This window comes from Myotis brandtii, unplaced genomic scaffold (genome assembly GCF_000412655.1).
Source record: "Myotis brandtii unplaced genomic scaffold, ASM41265v1 scaffold59, whole genome shotgun sequence".
In the NCBI taxonomy this organism is placed as follows: domain Eukaryota; kingdom Metazoa; phylum Chordata; class Mammalia; order Chiroptera; family Vespertilionidae; genus Myotis; species Myotis brandtii.
In genome coordinates this window covers 2,283,764-2,306,428 of record NW_005370223.1, presented here as the reverse complement: position 1 = coordinate 2,306,428, position 22,665 = coordinate 2,283,764, and the positions used below count along the sequence as shown (strand labels likewise).

The 22,665-nt window shown below is 38.5% G+C and overlaps 1 protein-coding gene across 1 annotated transcript in view; it reads right to left on the bottom strand.

Moving 5' to 3' along the window:
- CPQ (carboxypeptidase Q) overlaps positions 1-22,665 on the bottom strand; it is a 298,177-nt gene that overhangs the window by 226,276 nt on the left and 49,236 nt on the right. The gene's annotated exons all lie outside the window — the stretch shown is intronic.

Sequence of the window (22,665 nt, the reverse complement as noted above, 5' to 3'; positions counted from 1 at the left end):
CTCGGCCATTATAAAAGAGTGAAATCTTACCAGTTGTGACAACATGGATGGACTTAGCGGGTATTATGCTAAGTGACATAAGCCAGACTGAGAAAGACAAATACTATACGGTTTCATTTGTATGTGGAAGGAATCTAAAGAACAAAATAAAGGAACAAACAAAACAGAAACAGATTCATACAGAGAACAAACTGGTAATTGCCAGATTGGGAGGCTGGGTAAAGAAGGTAAAGGGATTAAGAAATACAAATTGGCAGTTACCATAGGAAATATAGTCAATAATATTGTAATAACTACTGGAACTATAGGGGGGACACTTTGTAAAGTATATGATTATTTAACCACTATGCTGTACACCTAAAATTAATACAAAATAATTAAGCGGTAATTGAAAAATTAAAATTAAATAAATAAAATCAAGAAAAAAATAAGAAATGTTCTTACACATGCTGCAGCATAGATAAACCTTGAAAATATTATCCTAAGTGAAAGAAGCCAGTCACAAAAGACCACATGTTGTAAGATTCCTTCTTATATGAAATGTCTAGAATAGTCAAATCCATAGAGATAGAAAGTAAATTTTAAGTTGCCTAGAGCTAGTGTGGGGGCAGTAAATGCTAATAGGTATGGGGTTTCATTTTGGGATGACGACTATGTATCTAAAATATATATCTAAAATTAGTGCTGGTAATTGTACCACTCTGTGCATTTACTAAAAACCACCGAATTGTAAGTGTTAAAGGGGTAAATGTTTTGGTATGTGAATTATATTTCAATAAAACTTCTATCATGAAAAGAACAAAATAAGAATCTTAAGGTTTCTTATTTCTCTTTAAGGAGAAAATCCTGGTATCTTTTTCATTAAATAATATTGCTTCCATGGACCTGGCTTACAAGATATATGAAAACAAAGCCTGCTGGATTCGGTGCTTGCCAGATAGTACCCCCAAATTTAAAATGAACAGATAAAATATAAGCCTTAAGTTTTTCAAATTTCATTAAGTTTTTGTGCATCATGTGTAAAGTGACATAATTTGAAGTCAGCTGAATATTTTCTATCTACATATAAGTGCAATGTTTAAACAAATAAGTTTGAAATTTCCCAACGAATGCTATTCATCTTGGTAAAAGATACCAGATGCGTTACGTTTCTGCACATTTCAAAATTTCCAAAGCTCACACAACCCCTACGTTAAATATCCCACAAGAGGACAATGATGTATTCCTACCGAGGTATATGTAGGTTTTCATGGGGGCATATAATACATTGACTAAAATAAAAATTATTCACAAAACAATGAGGCCTTAAAATAATTCTTAAAGAAAGAGTCTGGAGGCGGGATTAGTTGTAAGAATTGTGAACTTTTGAAGTTATAGTCTTGTTTCTTGTCTAAAGTTTTACATATGTCTCCTCTTTCCCCAATTGACTCCCTCCCCCCAAGCCATTCCCACTCTGGGCAAGCCCTCAGCACCCCAGTGTCTGTGTCCATTGGTTATGCTAATATGCATGTATACAAGTCCTTTGGTTGCTCTCTTGAAAATAACTCTCTTAGAAAAATTACAATTGACTTTATTATTTTAGATCTATACCTTAAGAGTCAATTCATCTCACACCTTAATACTGTCATTAACAAAAAAAAAATATTAATTTACACCATAATTTCACAAAAGGAAAATACTCAAATATTTCCAACTCCCACCGATGAAAAAAACCTGGTCAAGACAGAAAAGGTAGGTAGGACTACATTTCATTCCCAATTTCTATGATTCAGTTGAAATAGCCGGAGAAAGACAGGAAAAAGTCAAATTCTTGAATTCTATTCTTTACTGATGACAGACTCCACATTATACATGAGCAAAACTGAACCAATGAGTTCCCATACAGATCTCAGTAAGGAGACCACTGCAAGCACAGTATCAGATGTACCTTCCAGCTGACTCCATAAGAGTGTGAGAAAGAAGAAAGTTAGTAAAAATGTTTAGAAGAATAAAGCTGTCATTTTTAACACCCCTGGTACACAGGAAGGACAATGGCTTTTTTTCTCTAAAACACAATAATGTAAAGAAGATTCAAAGACATAAGGAGGTAACTGCCTGTGAAATAACTATTTAAAAAGAGAATTTAAAATATCTAAAAAATATGTTTAAATAATATTTTTTCATCTAGAAAGAATTACATAGGTACGAGTTTTGTTACATATTTTGTAACCTAGAGTAAATATCACAAAATATATTTTGTCTCTTTTTCACTTCCAATTTTGTTCTTCTGTAAAAGTTACAATTTCTGTTAGCTTATACTTGTTTCATAAATTTTTTTCCTTATTTCCTCCTCCAATCTTTATAATTTTTAAAAGAAAGATGTGGTTATGTATTAAGTAAGATGAAAACAACTTGGAATAACAAAACATTTTAAATAGATAATTTATTTAACAAGGATGATAATAGGGACAAAATATGGGAGTACTTAAAAGTCATTTGGTAAATAAAGATGCTAACTTTAACCAATGAAATGCTCTGTTCATATTACCAATTAAATATTGTTCTCAGTTTAAGCCCCAATGAAAAACAAGTCTGATTAATTGGACTAAAAGGTATTTAAATATTATCTAACCTAGATTATTGTCTTAACATTAAAAACTATCCTAAATTTCTATTAATTCTGTTAAGCTGTGCCACTCTCCCATTACCACCAGAGCCCCAAAATCCTCTTGTTAGAACAGAACTGAACATATAATTCATAACACATGCTGGAGACTGAAAGTCCCTCACAAATTCCTATGTTGAAATCCTAACCCCAAGGTGATGGTATTAGGAGGTGGGGTCTTTGGAAAGTGATTAGGTCATGAGGATACAGCCCTACTGAGTGGGATTCATGCTCTTATAAAACAGGGCCCAGAGGGGTCCCTCACCCCTCCCACCATGGGAGGTTACTGTGAAAAGACAGCCATTTAGGAAACAAACCTTCACAAGTCACAAAATCTGCCAGCACCATGATCTTGGACTTCCCAGACTCCAGGACTGTGAGAAATGAATGTTGGTCGTTTATAAGCTACCCCGTCTATACTATGTTTGTTATAATGGCCTGAATAAACTAGACAGCATGTTTTGTCAGAAGGGAAACAAAATAAAGAAACGTGAATGATTAAAACTCGGGGGTAAAGGAGGATGGTTAATTTCTTTCTCGACATGAAGAAAATATTTTTAAAGCAAAGCATCAACTAAGTACTGAAGGAGAAACAATAAAACCATGTCTTCTCTGTGTTCCACAGAATGTTAGGCATAAGAAAACTTGTAAGGGGGAAGAGATTCCACGGTTAAATAAAGTCATAACACACTGGGCATTAGCTTGTGGTAGTCAATGAAAAGTAATATTGTTAGGAAACCTGTTTGACTAAGCATTTCTCAAACTTAATTGACCATAGAACCCTTTTTCATGTAACACTTTTATCATTCCATATACTTATCTGAAAAATACATTTTGTGAAATGTTGATTCATTCACCTTTAAGGAGGACCAAGATAAGAATACAATTTGTAACTGTCCCAATATAGCTTACTAAATTAATGCTAGCAAAAGCATTTCCTACCCACACAGTACAGATAGAGATCTTTGTAAGGCCAGAAAGTACATTTCAAAACTAAGTTTAGTACATAAAATCTTTTGTAATCTGTCCCTGATTAGTTTCTTTTCTCATCTCCTGCCACTTTCCCCACATAAACCTGGATATACTCCAACAGTTACCATTGTCACTAGCTAGTTATTAATATTAATAACAGAAAAGGAGCAAAGGGAGGCCAGACATTATAAGCTTGGTCATCTAGGCAGCTCCACTAGAAAGCTGCCACTTTACACCCCCCAGGGAACCACCAGTCCCCACAGATAACCGGGGAAGGGGTTCAACAAAGGGGAAAATGGACGCGTGCACAGTGAAGATGGGGTGAGGCAGGGGAGATGCTTGCCTGCTCATCTAGCCTGGGAACCATGGATTGGCTAGGAGGGTGAAGCCACTGCAAGCCCTCCAAATCCCAAAGGATTCATTGGTTAAAATCCACAGACAAAGGAATTCTCTCTCTTGTTCCTCCTGCTTCGTTCCAGCGTGTTCCAAAACCCCCGCTAGCCTGCCATGTGACCCTAGAAGCCACATGGCCCGTGGTCACGTGAACCCTACAAGCAATGGGCTGCACCTGGGATCACAAGCTAAGTTAGCCGCTAAATTAGCCAGATACTGGACTGGAATGGACTGGAATAAGGAGGGAAGACTCTGGGTAATGGCTTTGACTCTAGCCCTGCTGAAGACAAAATGGGACTTTTCCATGGTGGCACCTCAGAGGAGAACTCCCTTAATGTGACCTCCTCAATAACGCTTTCCACGATTGCTCACCCTCCTGTGGGAGCCTCGGGGAATTCTTGTTCCCACAGCACCCCAAGAAGCCACTTCTACCAGCAACACGTGGGGCACAGAGGACACCCCACCAATAACACAACCGCACTGACTTTTTACCCCCTCAGAAGGTGCTTTTCACCTTCCCAACATGGAACCTTGACACATGCTACTGCCTCTGTCTGAACTTTGCCCTCCCCGTTGCAATGCCTGGGCATTTTCCTTCAAGGTTCAATGCCAATGGCCCTTCCTCTGTAAAGTCTTCAGAAAGAAGACTTACTCCCTTGTGTATCCCTGCTTTCCCCTCCATACTTCTGTCTACAGCCCTAAGTACATTATGTTATAGTCATGTATTTAAACACCCTATAGTAGATATGAGGGCCTCAAGAGTTGTGACCATGTCTTATTATTCTTTATATAGCAAGAATGTATAGATTATACCATATTTTAAGTATTTATAGTTTTCTACCATATATTTAAGGGCCTGATAAATACAATATGTAGCAAGAACTATAAAAATTCTTACTTTGGTTATTCTGCTTTGGAGCACAAACTCCTTGGCAATATTATAAAACCAGAAAAACCAATTTATACTAAGATGTTTCCTACATCTCTGTGTATAAATAGGAAATTCTAGGAACAACCCAGCAGGGGAATTTCAGGTGAGTAGCAAGAAAATTAAAGACACATGGAAAGTAAGTGGCCAAAAGCAGTATGTGGAAACATGTCAATGGCATAGTATTACGTTAAAATAACAGAACTGAACACTGTATGCTCCTGATAAAGACTGAACATGAATTTGGAGTGATGTAAACTGAGCTAATAGTTACTTGATTCTTTGAGAAACTATAGCCATCCCGTTAGACTGTAATCGTGTGAACTGCAGCATTACCGATAAAGAGAATTCAATTCTTAAAAGTCTGTGCCACAAACGGCCCGTAAAATAACCTGGAAGCAGAGCCTGAAGCTATCACAGTGGCAATATGAATCCTTGAAATTCTAGGTCACAGAAATTTGAGCACCTGTGACAAATTAATAGAAAAATATCTGGGGAAATTTTCTTTGCTTCCGCCATCAATTATGTGAAATATTTGCAGCTGAATCCTGCAGTGCTGGTCCGTCAAGGTGCCATCTACGCAGAATTATAAGCTAATAATTTCTTGATGTCAATCGCACTTGTGTTCAAGGAATCTTCCTGTACATCTGGAAGTGTTTTAACTGTTTATTCACATTAGTGTACATCTGAGCCTCTGAGGCAATCGGTCCATGTTTTAGTCTTCTAATCTTTAGGAAAGTCATATATGAGACCCCTGCTCCAAGTGATAGAGAGGGGCACAGAATTGATCCTAAAAAGGCTGCTGGCACAGGTAGGAAATCAGCACTCGGTTACTTCAAAGGAGGAAAAGAATGTCTACAAACAGTATCTGTGCATCATTCTCAGTGAATTTGCTTAACTAATACATTTACAAGATATAAGAGTGGATGCCCTGCCCTTTGATTTCAAAATTTCCTCCCTTTGGCTTTTTTTAAGCTTGACCTGGACATCAGCTTTCACCCTTATTTTTAGGCACCCTGAAAAGGCCTTGACTCGAATAACTAGTGAAGCACTGAACCCTCAGATTGAAGGAAAGGTGATATTCTTGTTCCATGGACTCCTAAAGCATACGCCCTTCCATCAAAATCACAAAATACAAAAAAAAAAAAAAGGTTAAACTTCCTGACGGAGTCCAGGAGTCCATGGAACATTCCACAGGAATGAATGGAAATAGGTGGCCCTTACTGAGCCTTTGCCACAGGGCTGGCAGTGTTCTGAGTGTTTTACATGCATTAATTCATTTGCCAGTCACTACAACCCTATGAAGTAAGGACTCTGATTGTTCCCACTTTACAGATGAGGAAATTGAAATACAGAGGCTAAGCCCATGATCTACTAGTTAGAAGTTGATAAAGCCAGAATTAAACACTGGAAATCTGGCTTGAGTCTATCCTCTTAACTTATATAGAATCTATACTATATTGCCACTCATCACACTAGTAACAGTGATGATTACCTTGATGACAGCAATAAAAATACCTTGTTAATAGCAATAAAAATAATTACTATCTGTTGAATATTTAAGATATACCAAGGTAAGCAATTTCACACATTACCCTACTTAATCTGCATATCAATTCTTAGATGGCCATACACCCATTTCTGAAATGAACTAACAGAGTTCGTGAATAGAACAAGTGCTCTGAGCAAGAAATAGTGAATGTTGGACCAAGCTTTTATTCTTTCCAGGCACAAGGGAACCAATTCAAGCCACACAGCACCTTTAATCTTTTATAGCCCTTCTTCTGGGCAGACTGAAAAAAATGACCTATTGTGATGGAAGCACTTGCACTGTGCCTGACAGACAACATGTGGCTTATGTAAATGGTAATAGTCATCATCACCACCCATATTTTGCATATACTTCTATACTGAAGTATCACAAAACATTGTATTTATTTACGCATTTATACCCTTTACACATCTTTCTCTCTTTTAGGCCATCGGCTCTACGAAAATAAAGACATTATATTTTTTGCTTTTGTGTAACCAGTGTTACAGCATAATTTTCGACCCATAATATGAGCTCAGAAAACATTTACCGAATTTTGGTAACTATGACCTCTGACACCAACTTTCTCTCATTTTGGTATCATCTCAGTTTTTCTTCAGGAAAATGTTACTGTTTATTGATCATATAGGCCTTGTAATTGAGCCCGATATCCAGAATTTCTGATTCAGTAGGTTCAGGGTGGGGCCAGGGAATATGCATTTCTAACAAATTCTGAGGTGATTCAGATATTGCTGGTAACAAGTGTTGGAGAGTTCAAGCCTTCCCCAGAAGACAGGGTTTATCAAAGGTGGATATTTGTCCATGGAAGAAGTATATTCTCAACAGAGTATTCATTTTTAGAGAATCAATCACAAAAATACACAGGTACGTAGTATGTGCAGAAACCAATAGAGGTGCAGTGAAAGAATTAGTTGCTGCTCTCAAGGAATTGATTGAAACAATATTAGTTTTATGCAAAGTGTGACTATAGAGTTCTAGACAATGAGTATAGTAAGAAACTCACAGAACAAAAAGGAGTGTATTCCCTCCAAAGCCCTTGCTGTGGGAGGCTGCAGTTACAGCAGTAATTGCCCACTGCTCCATACGTTTTTGGAACTTTTCCCTCTAAAATGGTCTTCGGAGCATTTGGCAGTCTTCCAAATGGTCTAAATGGAGGCAAAATTTGGTATTTTAAAATTAGAATTGATTTTTGGGAACAGCCAAAATACTATGAACAAAATGAATGAGAGATTTAGGGTCTAAACCAAGATATGTTATAAAATAAAACTACTATTCATAGTGGGGCTAATCCAGTAATTTAAAGAAAATTTCATAAGGGAAGTATCAGAAATGTTTCCATCAATGCCACCTGTGTTGGAATATGTGTTTAGACTTAGAAACTACAGGGTGTCCCCCCAAAATGTATACACATTTGAACAGCTGACAGCTTAATTTTGAAAATGAAATGTATTTCAATAAACACTGCCTTCTCCTTTTGCTCTATTTCTTTTTGATTCGATGATTTTCAGCAGTGGTATGCTTAAACCCCTTTCTCTTTCTCTTTTGTATATCTACAATAGATTTTTGCTTTGTGGTTACCATCAGGCTTACATAAAACATCTTATATTCATAACAGTCCATTTTAAGCTGATAACTGCTTAACTTCAACCACATACTAAAGCTCTATATTTTTATCCCCCCAACACACATTTTATGGTTTTTATGTCACAATTCACATCTTTTTACTCTATATATCCAGTAATCAATTATTGTAGTTATAGTTATTTTTACTACTTGTCTTTTAACATTTATGCTTGATTTATAAGTGATTTGCCCACTGTTACTACACTGAAACAGTCTAAATTTAACTATATGTTTACTTTTACCAGTGATATTTATGCTTTCATATGTTCTCCTGTTGCTAATTAGCATCCTAGTACTTTCATTTCAGCTTGAAGAATTCCCTTTAACATTTTTTTGTCAGGACAGTCTAATAGTGGTGAATTCCTTCAGCTTTTGCTCCTCTAGAAAACTCTCTCCTTCAATTCTGAAGGACAACTTTTCCAGGTAGGGTCTTCTTTGTTGACAGTTTTTATCTTCCCACACTTTGACAATATCATGCTGGCCTACAAAGTTTCTACTGAAAAATCTGCCTTTAGTCTTATGGGGGTTCCCTTGTACATAAAAAATTGTTTTTCTCTTGCTGCTTTTAAGATTCTTTGTCTTTAACTATTGACAATTTAATTATAATGTGTCCTAGTGTGGATTTATCTTTGAATTTGTCTTCTACAGAGCAATTCTCTGGGCTTCTTAGATCTGGATGTCTATTTCTTTCCCCAGGTTAGGAAAATTTTTAGCCATTATTTCTTTAAATAAGCTTTCTGTCCCTTTCTCTCTTTCTTCTCCATCTGGGGCCCCTGGAATGTGAATATTGGTCCTCTCGCTAGTGCCTCATAAGCCCGTGAAGCTTTCTTCACTCTTTTTCATTCTTTTCTTTTTGTTGCTCTGATTAGATGAATTCTACTGCCCTGTCATCAAGTTTTCTGATCCTTTCTCCTGCTTGACCTAGTCTTCTATTGAAACCTTCCTTGAAATCTTCAGTACAATTCTTGTATTCTTCAGCTCTATTTTTTCTGTTTGGTATTTTCTGTTTGTTGAAATTCTCACTTTGTTCATGCATTGTTCTCTGGACCTTGGTGAGCATTGTCATGATCACTATTTTCAAATCTTTATCAGGAAAGTCCTTTATCTCCATTTCATTTTTTTTCAGAGTTCTTTTGTTTGGAATTATTCTTCTGTTTCTTCATTTTCCTTGACTCTCTTTTTAGGCTTCTGTGCTTTAAGATAAAACATACACTTCTCCCAGTCTTGAACAAGTGGTTTCATGTACAGGAGATGAACCTTATACTTCAGCTTGGCCTACACTCTTGGTTGTCTCTCAAACTTTGTGAATATTCAAGCTGCCATCTTTGTTCATAGTGGCTCCCAGTAGTTGATATATGCCAAGACCTGTCAGTTTCCCAAAGGAAAGATCTCGATCATCAGCTAGATGCAGACGGACTGAAATTCAGACCTTCAGAAAGTAGCTTTTGAATTGTGCAAATAGACTTCTTTTAGGGAAAGACTGATAGATGGGTGTTTCTGTGTGCTCCTTCAGGACTCAGTCCTGGGGAGAATCACTGGTTAAGAACTGCTTCTTGTTTTCTACACTTTTGTGGATTTGGCAAAAACAAGCCCCACTGGCCATCAGGCAATCAAGCAGCGTGTCCTCTGGATAGCAGCTGCCCCAAGTGCACCCCAGACCTTCCGACCCATTTCAATGAGGGGATTTACTTGTTTATTTAATATGTAGGCGTTGTTGAGCTAGTTTCAGGGTTTCTTTCAGAGGGAATTGAACCATGTGTAGCTACTTATTTGGTATATATGTGGAAGGAGGTGAATTTAGGAGACTATGTTGTCATCTTTGACCAGAATTCCCCAAAATAATAAAATTTTATTTTCTGCTCACAGTACTTATTCATACCAGGTTTTCTGGGTGCCTACCTTAGCTTCTCCTACTCTAGAATCCAGGCTAATGGAGTAGCCACTCTCTGGAACACTAACAGTTACTGTCACAGAGGGAAAAACACTCTGGAACATCTCTCTAATCAATAAGTAAATGCTCGGTTCACATCTCCTTGGCTATCAAAATTCACATGTTTTCATCAAGACCCTATGGCTTCAGGAAGCACAAAGCTATTTATGTGCAGAGAGCCATAAATAGCTGATGACCAGGCTAATGAACACCACACTGAGCTAAGAGGGACTCAGTAAAGGCAGAGGGTGGATGTGAATCACCATGGGACTGAGATGGGCACCATAAAGAGAGAAAAGGGGCCAAATAAAAGATGGTAAAGTCATCACAAATAACTGCACCCATTAAACACCATATTTTGAAGCATATTCATGACACAGAAAATTGTTAAAACATGTTTCAAATTGTGCATATACTCCAACCCCAATAGTATCTGTGCAAATTTATTCAATAAAAAATCACTCAAAAATAGATGAAAGGGTAAAAGTGGTTTTTTACTCTCCCAACCTGAATATAAAATGACAGCTTTAATATTGCCTATTCTCCTCTTTTTTCTATTTATTTCTCCCAATATACCTTTTTAAGTTGTCTCTAAACTGATTAATAGTGATGAGTTAAGCAGACAGATTTCAAAGGATTAGATTCTGCTACTGAGTTTTGGGGAATTAGTAGGTGTTCTTCTATTCATTTTGCACAGTTTTAATTAATAATCTGACTTAAATTTTAAAATTAAACTTTTCTTTCAAAGAGAAACTACATTTTAGGGAAAATAGAGGAACTAGGGAACATATAAGAACCATTACCAAGGATTTAATGTTCACATGAAATTCCAAAAAATAGGCTGATTATTGTTAACTATCATGGGGAAAATAGGGGGTGATAGTACATAGGTCCCTTTAAGGCAGAAAGGGTAGGCGCGAAGGGCTGTTGAGCAGCTCAAGTATAATATTTAGTTGACGTAAAATATTTCATCTGGTACTTTGAAGTAGGTGGTGTGTGTGTGTGTGTGTGTGTGTGTGTGTGTGTGTGTTACCACAAATCAAAGTATAAACAAGACATGAGCAAAATGGCATTTTATAAACATCTGGATAATGTGTTCCTCAGGCCTATGCCTAAAGATTCAGAAATCAGCTGGCAATAATTCCAAACCCATCACTGATTAAAACACTTTCAAACATAAACCTCTGGGTCTTGCTGTGGTTTCAGATTGCACTGGAACATTCCATAAGTTTAATCCATTTCATAAACACTATGCTGAGGTATAGCCTTAAATATAGAGTTTGAATTTTAAAAAGAAGAGGTAACTAAAGTCATCCAAAAATATATGCAAGTTAACTCTTAAAAAATTAGTAATCAAATAGAAACTATTATTTCTACCTTTAGAGCTATAATTTAACTTTTGTGAGAAAGTAACATCTATTACCTTTTTGAATCATAAAAAATGCCATCAAATATTGAATCAATTCTCCATAATCTGATCCCTTTTCAGGCAATTTCTGCTTTTAAATAGCAAAACAGAAATAATTTGTAAAGTTATTTTCCTAGTTGCCCTGCAAGAATATTATATAACCTAATAGATCTGGGAAATTTTCCTAAGCAACCTGGCATAATGTCTTAAAACTGTCAACAGATTTGCTGAGCTTGTCACGAGCCTTCTGCTTTCATTAAAAATAAATCATTCATCAACCTGTGACTAAATGTTATCATTAATTACCAGAATTTAAACATTTGGCTACCAGGTTGACTTTGGCAACCAAAAATTTCTAGCTCACCAAAGGGCATATAAAGGACTCGTGAATTAAATTAACTCATTCTGGTCACTTAATCGTGTAATTATAAATATTAATAATATATTATATTGTAATCATATAATATTAGAAATATTAAGTGAATTCACAAAACATCTCAAGTACGTTAGCCAAGCCAGATTCTGTGCTAAGACAATGAAGATAGGCTATGTCTGTGAACAAAACAAATGTAATTCTTGTCTTTTGGGGAAAAAATAAGTTTCCATTTTTGCAAAAGCTTTTTGAGCTTTTATTTCCAGCCTAACCTGAATGCTATACTCAGGCTCTCCACTCCACTCCTTAGGACAGGCATTGTTTATATAATTACCTCTATATGTCTAGCACTAAGTATGCACCTAATACACAGTAGGCTTTTAATTAATGTTTGATAGATGGATGAATGAATGATAAATGAATAAGATTATTTCCATGATTATTTTTTTTACCAAGCAAGTTCTCATACATTTCATTTTTTAAATAAAAATTATATGCGGTATGTATTATTACCCAGACAAAAAAAAGTGAAGACACTCTGGCTCAAATTTAAGTAATTTGCCCAATAACACACAACTAGTGATTAAAGGAACTGAAATTTGAACTAAGATTTTGTCAAAATCTACAATGAATGTTTTATGGGGGACATGCTATCTCTCACTACTCTCCCCACATTATGCCCCATCCTATTCCTCCAATTAGCTATTGGTGCTATCTCCTTATGTTTGAAAATATAGAGGACAAGCAGATTCAGGATGCAGTTTTGAATATTCCTTAAATAAGAACATTTACTAAGAATTCATTTAACTATTATTCATTGAGGCACTCTTCTGGGTTTGGAAAATATGGCAGCAAATATATTTTGTTATCATGGTTTGTGGACCTTTGAGGTTTTCACGGCCCCGCATTCTGCATTGTTTCATCTTTGAAAACATGAAACACATAACTGTCTTGTATTCTGCTGCTCAAGCCAACATCCTGTGCAAGATTCCTGTAACCCTTATGAACACAGACCTGCCCCCTTAGACTCCTGGTGAGTACAGATAATCATAAGTTCTGAATTTTCTGTAGTCTTACAGCCTCCTTCTCTCCTGCTGGGGAGGAAGAAAAGCATTGGGTGCGGCCATGTATAAAGTCCTGAAGACCCTTCAGGAAATCAGGGAACCCAATGACAATATCTTCCATCCTCTCTGACTGAGAGACTATGGCAGCAGAGTTCTGGCTCTGGAGATTGGGGACCAGTGCAGATAAACACACGAGGTCGTTGGGTAGGCTTGACTGGGGGCCAGGTGCTCTTGGCCGGCAGCACCAGAACAAGTTGTTTAGGAAGTGAAAGAGGAACAGTGTCCACCTACTCCCACCTTTCCTCTTGTCACAAACCATCTTTTCCTTTACATTTCTCAGTATTTTCCATCATACAGCCATCCCCATAAATGTCTATTGTGTGTCCAGGCAAAAGTAATACTTGCTATTATAAGTTCTAGCCAGTTACTATATGACCTGTAATCATTAAAACCAATAATTATTATGGGCACTATTACAATGTGTCAAATACAATTTGTTATTAACTTTACTTGATGTCAACATCAAAACTGTTCATGATTTCTCAGTCTTCACAGTTTGTTGCTTAAGCAGCATAATTGTCTGTTCACAACTTTAAAGCCATTAAATGACTTTCCCACCAAGACCATCCATCCTCCATGGAATTCCTTGGCAATTCAGTAACAGAAGACATTGGTATGCTGCTACTCACCTGAGAAGAGCCTAACAAGGCTGTAGCTAAGCGTTAAAAACAGAAAACAAATCTACGAGCTGGCATCAAAATCCTCCTGGAAACAGTCAACAAATTAGCATTTTATTCATTGACAAACACATATAAACAGTATATTCTTGACTATGAGAAACCTGAGAATTCCTTTTCTTCTTCACATATGCTTCCATGTATAAAAGAAATAAGCTTCTTCAATTCAGTCTCAACCCTTTACCCCTTTCCTCCCCACCATCATCACGTATCTCCTCCTACTCAACTTTGGTATCTCTGTTGCCTCCTCCCCTCTATGAATAGGGACCTTGCCAGGGTCAGCCTTCAGTATTTTTGGACTCAGTTTACACTCCTGCTACACTTTTCTTCCATGGAAATGTCATTCCTTCCCATACATTCAATTATCACAGCTACTTAGAGGTCTGCTTCCCACTCCAAGTCTAATTTCTCCAACTCTGACTTCTCCGCCAGGCACCTAACATTGATTTCAATGATCTGATATCTCCACCTGAATTAGGCCCCAAACCCAAAGCATCATCTTTCTCCCACTCCAAACATGTTTCCTTTATATTCCTGTAACTGTTATGGGCTTGAAATTCTAGAAACTAAACTACTTTTCCCCTCCATCTGAATCGGCTAGGCTTAAATTCTACTGCATATAACAAAATCTCAATGGCTGAAGGTGATTTAATCCTCCCTCATGGAGAAGTCTCATAAAACTTAACCTAGGTCTGATATGATAGGACAGTTCTGCTCCATGAAGTCTTTGGGGACTCAGGCTCCATCTAGTTCAACCCTCCACCATTCCTAGGATCCCAATGGGCATCCAGAAGTTGACCAAGATTATCTAAGCAGCAGGTCTATGTAGTAAGACAGAAAAAGCCATAGAAGAAAATGCCTATATATCAATCAAAGTCCATATTCCTAAACTAGCTTCTTAAGACCAACCAAAATTTGATCATAGACTACTTTTCTGGTCGTAAGTAATTCCATTGCCTAAAACTGAGACCGCCTAACTACTTACAATAATATTTGCTACCATTTATTGAGAATCAGAGAGTTTACATAGATTAATACCAATCTTCACACACACACACACACACACACACACACACACACACACGCTAAATCATTAGTATTATTCCATTAAAGATGAGAAATATGAGATTCAGAAAGGTTAAGCAACAAGGTCATAGTCCCATATTTATAAATAAAAAGGGATTTGAAAGTATATCATCTGTGTGACCTAAAATACATTGTTTCTCTGCCTCCTCCATGCCCAGCCCCACCCTTTAACACAGAGATAGTTATCAGACCTGCTCTCCTTTTTAATGGTGTTGTTCCTGCTCCTACCTCACCCAGATGCCATATTCTCTATTCCTGTTGAGATCCATCACTTCTTGACATTCAAACCATCTTCCATGATCAATTAAAATACTCTTTCCTTCATGAAAACTTCTGACTTATTTGCCCTCCCTTCCTCTACTCAATTCTGCAACAATCCCAAGTATTTTTCCACCAAATGCCCACAATAGTTTTGTTTGTATTTCCTTTTAAGTTTTAATCATACCTTATCGTATATCATGGTTGTCTCTATCCCAGCCTGCCCTGCCTGAAGGCTCCTCATTCCCAGAGTGCTGGACCAGTGTTTCTGTCATGTGCAGCCCTAGTATGGGTAGTGCTGAGTGCCAGGCATTCTGGGTAATTACCTACTTTTTGTTAAGTGAATAAACCTGAATTTAATCAACATACCAAGTTTGCCTAAGGATAGGCACACCTTTTAAGATGTATGTTCTCTGCAACAGCTGTGATACCAGAATTAGCAAAGGGAAGTGAGAATGTGAAGACTGTATTATGATATCCTCGTCATGTTCCTACATCTTCAGTGTTACAAAGTACTGATTGGGGAAACAGAAAATCTTGTAAGTTTTAGTGACCTAACAACCTTCCTCAATTCTTGTTGCTTTTCCTCCTTCTGTTCCAATTTTGTCTCCTCAACTCTGTCCCCAGTCCATTAACTTTTTGCCCCTTTCATTGTTCTTCCCAATTTTCTGTTTAGTCTTAGTCACAAGCTTCTAAAATTACTGGTAAAAAGCAGACACTTTCTTAGATAACTGGCCATACAATTTTGCTCCTAACTGCAGTATTTTTGTTTGGTTTCTATTTTCCATGGTCTAAAAATGCTCATGCTGGCTTAGAATGCAGCCAATTAAATGTAGACAATTGTTACTATACAGCAACACCAACAAAAGCATCCCAGTCTTATTCATTTTTCTATGACCAATGCACAGCCCGATGTCTCATGGTTAGCAGTGATTCAACACCTGCCTGGTGAAGATTGAGTAAATGACTCCAGGGGAGACACCACTTTATTCCTGACCCTCCTCCACTACATTTCAAAGAATTAAACTACATCAAAATTCAAATTTTTAAAATTCAAAATAAATCAGCCTTTAATACCAGGAAACTCACATTGAAAGCCCATTTACTCGTTTTGAAAGCAAGCACTACAGGCTTTTGTTGAGAAAGTATAGGAATGCTGCCTAAAGCTCAACTAGTACAAAGGAAAAAGGAATGAGAAATCTTCCTTTAGAATTTTATGTTAAGTGTCCGGGGGTCTGAGACATCCTACTTCCTATGTATTCAGCAAAGAGCTTAATTCTACCCTGCGGTGGAAAGAGACCCGTGACCACGCTCCCGGCAGATCTGCCCTGTGAACTGGAGGAGCTCCTAGAGGCTGCACACATTTGCACATCCCATGTACACCAGGTTCAACCTTTCCCACTGCTCAATACCAATAAATGCTTAGAAAAGGCTACCTTCCCACTCCCGTGCCTGGCAAGGAGTTTGAGGGAATCTGAAAAGGGATTCAAATACACGGAGGAACCATCCACAGGACCGCTCTTATGCCAAGCATGTGGGACAATCACTGATGTGAATAAACAGCAGGCCCCCAGCTTTGAAGCAGTGGCCAGTATTCTCTCAGTGCAACAACAGCTAAGCTTTCAACTGGGAAATTGCCTTTACTGAAAATATGCTATTATTGGTGATTTTTTTTTTCTACTGAATGTCTACTCAGTGTTTACTTACATTACTCCTTTGTTGTTTTAGAACAGCGGTTCTCAGCCTGTGGGTCGCGACCCCTTTGGGGGTTGAATGACCCTTTCACAGGGGTCGCCTAAGACCATCGGAAAACACATATGTAATTACATATTGTTTTTGTGATTAATCACTATGCTTTAATGATGTTCAATTTGGAACAATGAAAATACATCCTGCATATCAGATATTTACATTACGATTCATAACAGTAGCAAAATTACAGTTATGAAGTAGCAATGAAAATAATTTTATGGTTGGGGGTCACCACAACATGAGGAACTGTATTAAAGGGTCGTGGCATTAGGAAGGTTGAGAACCACTGTTTTAGAAGATGTGTTGAAGTCTGATAATCCACTACATCAAGCATGTCAAACTCGCGGCCCATGGGCTGCATGTGGCCCACAACGAATATTTTTGCAGCCCAGCCAATATAACGGTATGTAAGAAACGTTTTAATAAAAATTTCGTAACTTAATTTTTACAATATCTTGTCAGTGAATACTTTAGCAGCCGACTGCCATGTCATTAGTCTTGTCCTGACTTGTTTGGCATGCGCAACAGGAAATACTTCGTTTTCGGAGAACAAGAAAAATAGGTTTATTGGCGTTACGCTTATTAATTTGTGCAGTTTTTCAGTGTCTGGTAAGTTAATGTTCAAGAAAAAAATTAATTTTCATTAAAATGTTCTATTATTTGATGTTAACGATGACTCATTTATTTCAGTCCATTGTATTCAGCATGTCTCTATCTAAATAAACCTACGTTTCTATGAAAATTGAAGCTTTTGTTTTTTTGCGGCCCACATACACTTAAACCTTATGTGGCCCATGTTAGCCTTGAGTTTGACATGCTTGCACTACATGATAGTCTAACACGTTGTAAAAGTACTGAAAGTACCCGCAGGACAGCCCCAGGGTCGAGGGGGCAAGGGCAACACAGCAGGCGAGCCCTCAGTGTGCTCAGTGTCTCTGAAACAGTCAACAGGCCTCCCATGTTCCCAACAGAACTATTTGGTACGAGGCCCAACCAACCTACTAGATTGAAGACCTAAAAAGTATTGGTCCGGTTAAAAGGAAGCCTCAATCCTAAGATTCAAACTTTAATCATGTTGGAGAATAAGTTGCCAACCTCTATTAAAATTAAAAATTCATATTTTTCAATCCAGAAATTCCAGGTATTAGTAATTATCATAGATAAATAAGTGCACAAAGATGCATACACTTGAATTTTAATTGTAAGACTGTAAAAGTAAAAATTAGAAATACTCAGCATGTCCATAAACAGGGAGAAGGCTACATAAACGATAGAAGACAATATATCCTGCAATGAAATAATCTGCAGGATTTAAAAACAATGAAAGAGACTTCTAGGTATAATGCATTGTTCATAGTAGGCCAACATTTAAAAAAACACACCACAAGAGAAGTCAAATAAATTACAAAAACCAGATTTAGAGCTAACAGAGCATTACTGAAGCATAAAGGGCTAAAGAAAGTAAAATTCCAGAAAGAAAAGAAGATTCCAGAGGTGAGCTGAGTATGTGCACGGGCCACCTGCCCCTCCGGAGCTGGTGCTTGTACAGGATCAGGATAGGCCCAGGCAGAGGACGCTGCCAGGGTGAGAAGCAAGCAGGTCCTCGGCAGCTCCCGGCCTTCAGTGATGAGAGTGGAGACTTGAGGGGCCTTGACTACAGAGTTGGCCTCTCCGTCAAGTTGTCTGTCAAGTTTTAAAGCTGCACAGAGCAGAAAACTAAAGAGCTAAGCCAAAACCCCTCAAAAGCAGGCCAGAAATTCTGAATTTTGTCAAAGTTAAAGATTCAAAGATCTACCAGGCTCTTAAATGAAAGTCCGGAGGGCCGTGCTCTGGAAACAGGGAGAACCACAAGCCGTCGGAGTCTCAGTGAAATCGCAACTTATCCTGATGCAACTTAGTCTATAGTTGGATTAAGGTGATAGTCCCTCAACTTGATTTGTCTAGAAAAGGTAAGGTAAACCTTGAAATCCACTGTAGCTGTGACTAAATTGCTTTGTTTTGTTTTTATTTATTGATGAGAGAGAGAGAGAGAGAGAGAGAGAAACACCAACTTTGCTGCTCCACCTACTCATGCATTCATTGGTTGATTCTTGTATGTGCCCTGACAGGGACTGAACCCACAACTTTGGCGTATCAGGATGATGCTCTAAACAACTGAGCTACCTAGCAGGCCTGAATCCTCTATAGCGTTTTAAAACAATGTCTGGCATGCAAAACAAATATTATCAGGCAAAATACAAACTACACATTTACATAACATACACACACATACATACTACTTACATACATACATGCATATATCAATGCATGGAAAGTCTAGAAGAATATACATCAAATTGACATTGGTGATTCTATCTAAGGATACTGGCTGGAAGACAGTAGTATCGGGTACTCAAGGGGAATACCTATCTGTATTGTTCAAATCTTATTTTTTAAAGTAATTAATTCTCAAAACTAAAACGGTGTAGTCACCTTGGAAGTAGAGAAATACACACAGCATCCTGCATCACAGAAAACTGTTTTCTGCATTATAGCAGCTGGGCAATTAGTGTGGCCGCTGCCTATTTGCCTTGATAGGATAGGAGGAAAGAAGCCTGTAGGAGTAAAGGGAGTTAGATCTCATCTTATTAACTACCCAGCAGTGGAGATTTCAGTCACATCCATTTTATTAATAACGATTTTGCATTAACGATTTTCATTTAGGGAGAAAAAGAAATAACATTCAGTTTATTTGAGACTTGCTAGGCAAAGAATTTGGAAGGTAAGCCAGGAATTGGAAATAAAGATTAAACTCAAAGTAGGTAGAAGATTATATGACAAAGGCAGACATACCTGCCTGTCTTAATGAGGTCTGGCACAAGTTGGAGAAAACGGATAGTCGAAGAGGAACAATTACAATTGAAAGCTGGGAGGAAGTGTGTAGAAAGACCCCTAGACAGGCCTGGATTTCCCCAAGATTGTCATGACTCCCTCCCCTGTGTTCTCACAAGACTTCCTATTTATCTTATTAACTTTAGACATTCTTCCTTGAGATACAGTCTTCATGTCCACATCTTCTCTGCACTCAACACGGAGGCCCCAGACGGCAGGCACTGTGTCCAGTGGATCTCAGCATCCTGCCTCCCTTCCAGCCACATCCACACATGCTTCGTGCTCTTCACTTCTTTATCATCTCAGCCAAGATATTTCTGAACGTAGTGCTTATCGGCAAGAAAACAGACATTCACATTGCAGGGCACAATTCGTTAAAGCAATCAGTTCTTCTGCCCAGCTGGTATGGCTCAATGGTTGAATGTCAACCCATGAACCAGGAGGTCACAGTTTGATTCCTGACCAGGGCACATGCCCAGGTTGTGGGCTCGATCCCCAGAAGGGGCCATGCAGGTGGCTGCCAATCAATGACTCTTTCTCATCATTGATGTTTCTACTCCCCTTCTCCCTCCTTCCCTCTGAGATCTATCTATCTATCTATCTATCTATCTATCTATCTATCTATATCAAAAGAAACAATCAGTTGAATTATGAATTCAGTATCTAATGTCTGCCTAGCATTATGCTAAACTCAGTTTTTTGCAGCATAAAGATGGTCATGACTCACCTCTTCCTTGTCTGCCTTTCTGATCAGCCTTGTTCCCCTTTCTCCTAGAGGTGCTAACTGGGTCAGCACTTTCAAGTACTGGGGAACACAGGAACAAGAAAAGCAACAGGAGGCGAATACCAGTGGAGGACCAGTATACAGAAAGCATATAATAAATACTGATTGACCACTGGACAACCAAAAAGTCTGATCTGGCTACAATGTGCACAAAACTTATAAAAGGGCCACTGAAAAACACTGTGCCACCGAGGCCTTCCACACTTACTCCGTTGGGAAGAGTTTTCATTTTTCATTTTGATAGCTGACCAACAGCCCGGTGAAAAATCTCCCCTGACTGTGCATCCTTCTGCGAGGAAAAGACTGCTTCCGGGCAAACAAAGCTCTTCTGAAATCTTCTGTTCAAAGCAGGTGCCTGGAAGAAATGACCTCAGAAGAGGTCTCAATATGGTCCTCAGCCAGAGAGGGAGGAGGTGTTTTCCTTGTTTTGTTTTTTTAATGAGTGTGCAGATGCTCCTCAGATCCCTCTGGGCACTGCTTTCTGGCACTCCACGTTTATTGGCCTGCGTTTATTTATTTATTTTCCAACTCCAGTTGACATTCAATATTATATTCCTCTTACAAATCTGCTTCTTCCCTAGTGATCGTGCACTACTGGCTGCCAAATTTTTGGCAAGGCTGTTTGTGGCTGGGCTGATCCATAGGTGGGCTGCCCATGCCTATAAACAAAGCCAGGAGAGCAGTTCAACTACAGGCCTGCGCAGGCAGGGTGGACGGGTCTAGGCCAAGCATGTCAAACTCTCGGCCCGCGGGCCGCATGCCTCGTTTATTTGCAATAGTTAGCCTTTGAGTTTAACATGCTTGGCTGAGCAATTTCAGCCTACTTTCAAGAAAGGAGGGCCTTGGCCTTAGCCAGTCACATTGCAGAGATATCAAACAGTTACCTAAGACTCACCAGAAACCAAGCCTGGCTTCTGGGCAAGACCACCCCATTTGAATTTCCTGGTACATACTATCTACTTAGCACCATACAGAAAATATAAGACCTACTCCTTGCTTTCATGGAAGTTATGATCTAGTGAACGCATGTAGAACAACAGAACAAGCAGAAAAGAGATCTTTCCTTAACCACCTTTTTAATTCTTTTTCAACACAGCAATGATCCAATCTGAAACAACGTGATTTACATGTTTATTTTTTATGTCCTCCACCAGAATGCAGGCTACATGCCTGTAGAGGTTGCTTCTGTCTTGTTCTCCTCTGTATGTCAGCCTACGATAGGCCTGGCCCATACAAAGTATTCAATCAACATTTATATATGCATGCATCCAAGGTACCAGGCACTGCTTTACATACTGAGGCTAAGGCAGTTCCTCAGTATCTGATAAGGTCAACAAAGGTCCTTCTTTCACTGCACCTATCGCATGATGAGAGAAGACAGATAGCAAAGAAGTTTACAAATAAATAAGCAAGGGAATATCAATGAAGAAAGTGCCACCAAGAAAATAAAACCTAGCACCCTTGAACACTTTCCCCCCCTCATCACATCCAAGCCACCAGCAAGTCCTGACAGTTTTGTCTACAAAACAGCCCAATCTGACCACTATATACCATAATCCACTGCTACTGCCATAATCCAGCTACCACAACTTCTCACCTGGACCCCTGCAACAGCTTTCTAAATGTCTGGTCTTCTTAGTACCATTCCTGCTCCCCACAAGCTACGTCTCACCCCACGGCTAGAGATTTCCTAGAGCATAAATCAGAGTGTATCACTCTCCTGCTTAAAACCCATTTCCATTAGGGTACAATGCAAGCTCCGAACCAGGACTGACATGACCTTCCATGAAGATGTGGCCCTGTTGACCGCCCTGGCCAGCCACTTCCTACCTCTCTCTCCCTTGCCACCCCTGTTCTCGCCACACTGGCTTCTGTTCAGTGCCTAAAACAGGCCAATGGCTCTCCCTGCTGAGTTTTTTTGCACTAGTTCCGCTCAAAAGGCTCTTTGCCCAGATTTCTGTGTCCAATGCCATCAATTGGTTTTGCCCAACTATGGGATTCTTCAGAGCAAGCACATAATAAAGAAAAGTGGGTGTTGTCTACTCCATTGGGTACTTTATTTCTTCATTCACAATCAGCGTTTTCAATGAATAAGTTTCATCACTGAATTACTAACATTATCAAACCTTCCAAAACATGTACATTCAGAGCCAAAGCTTACAGGCTGGAAAAATAAAGGTTCTCATGTAAATCAAATATTGACCCCAAAAAACCCAAAAAACCACACACACACAAAAATCAATGCCCTGCATTAAAACCATCTGCTCTGTTTGTGTACTTAAAACATAAT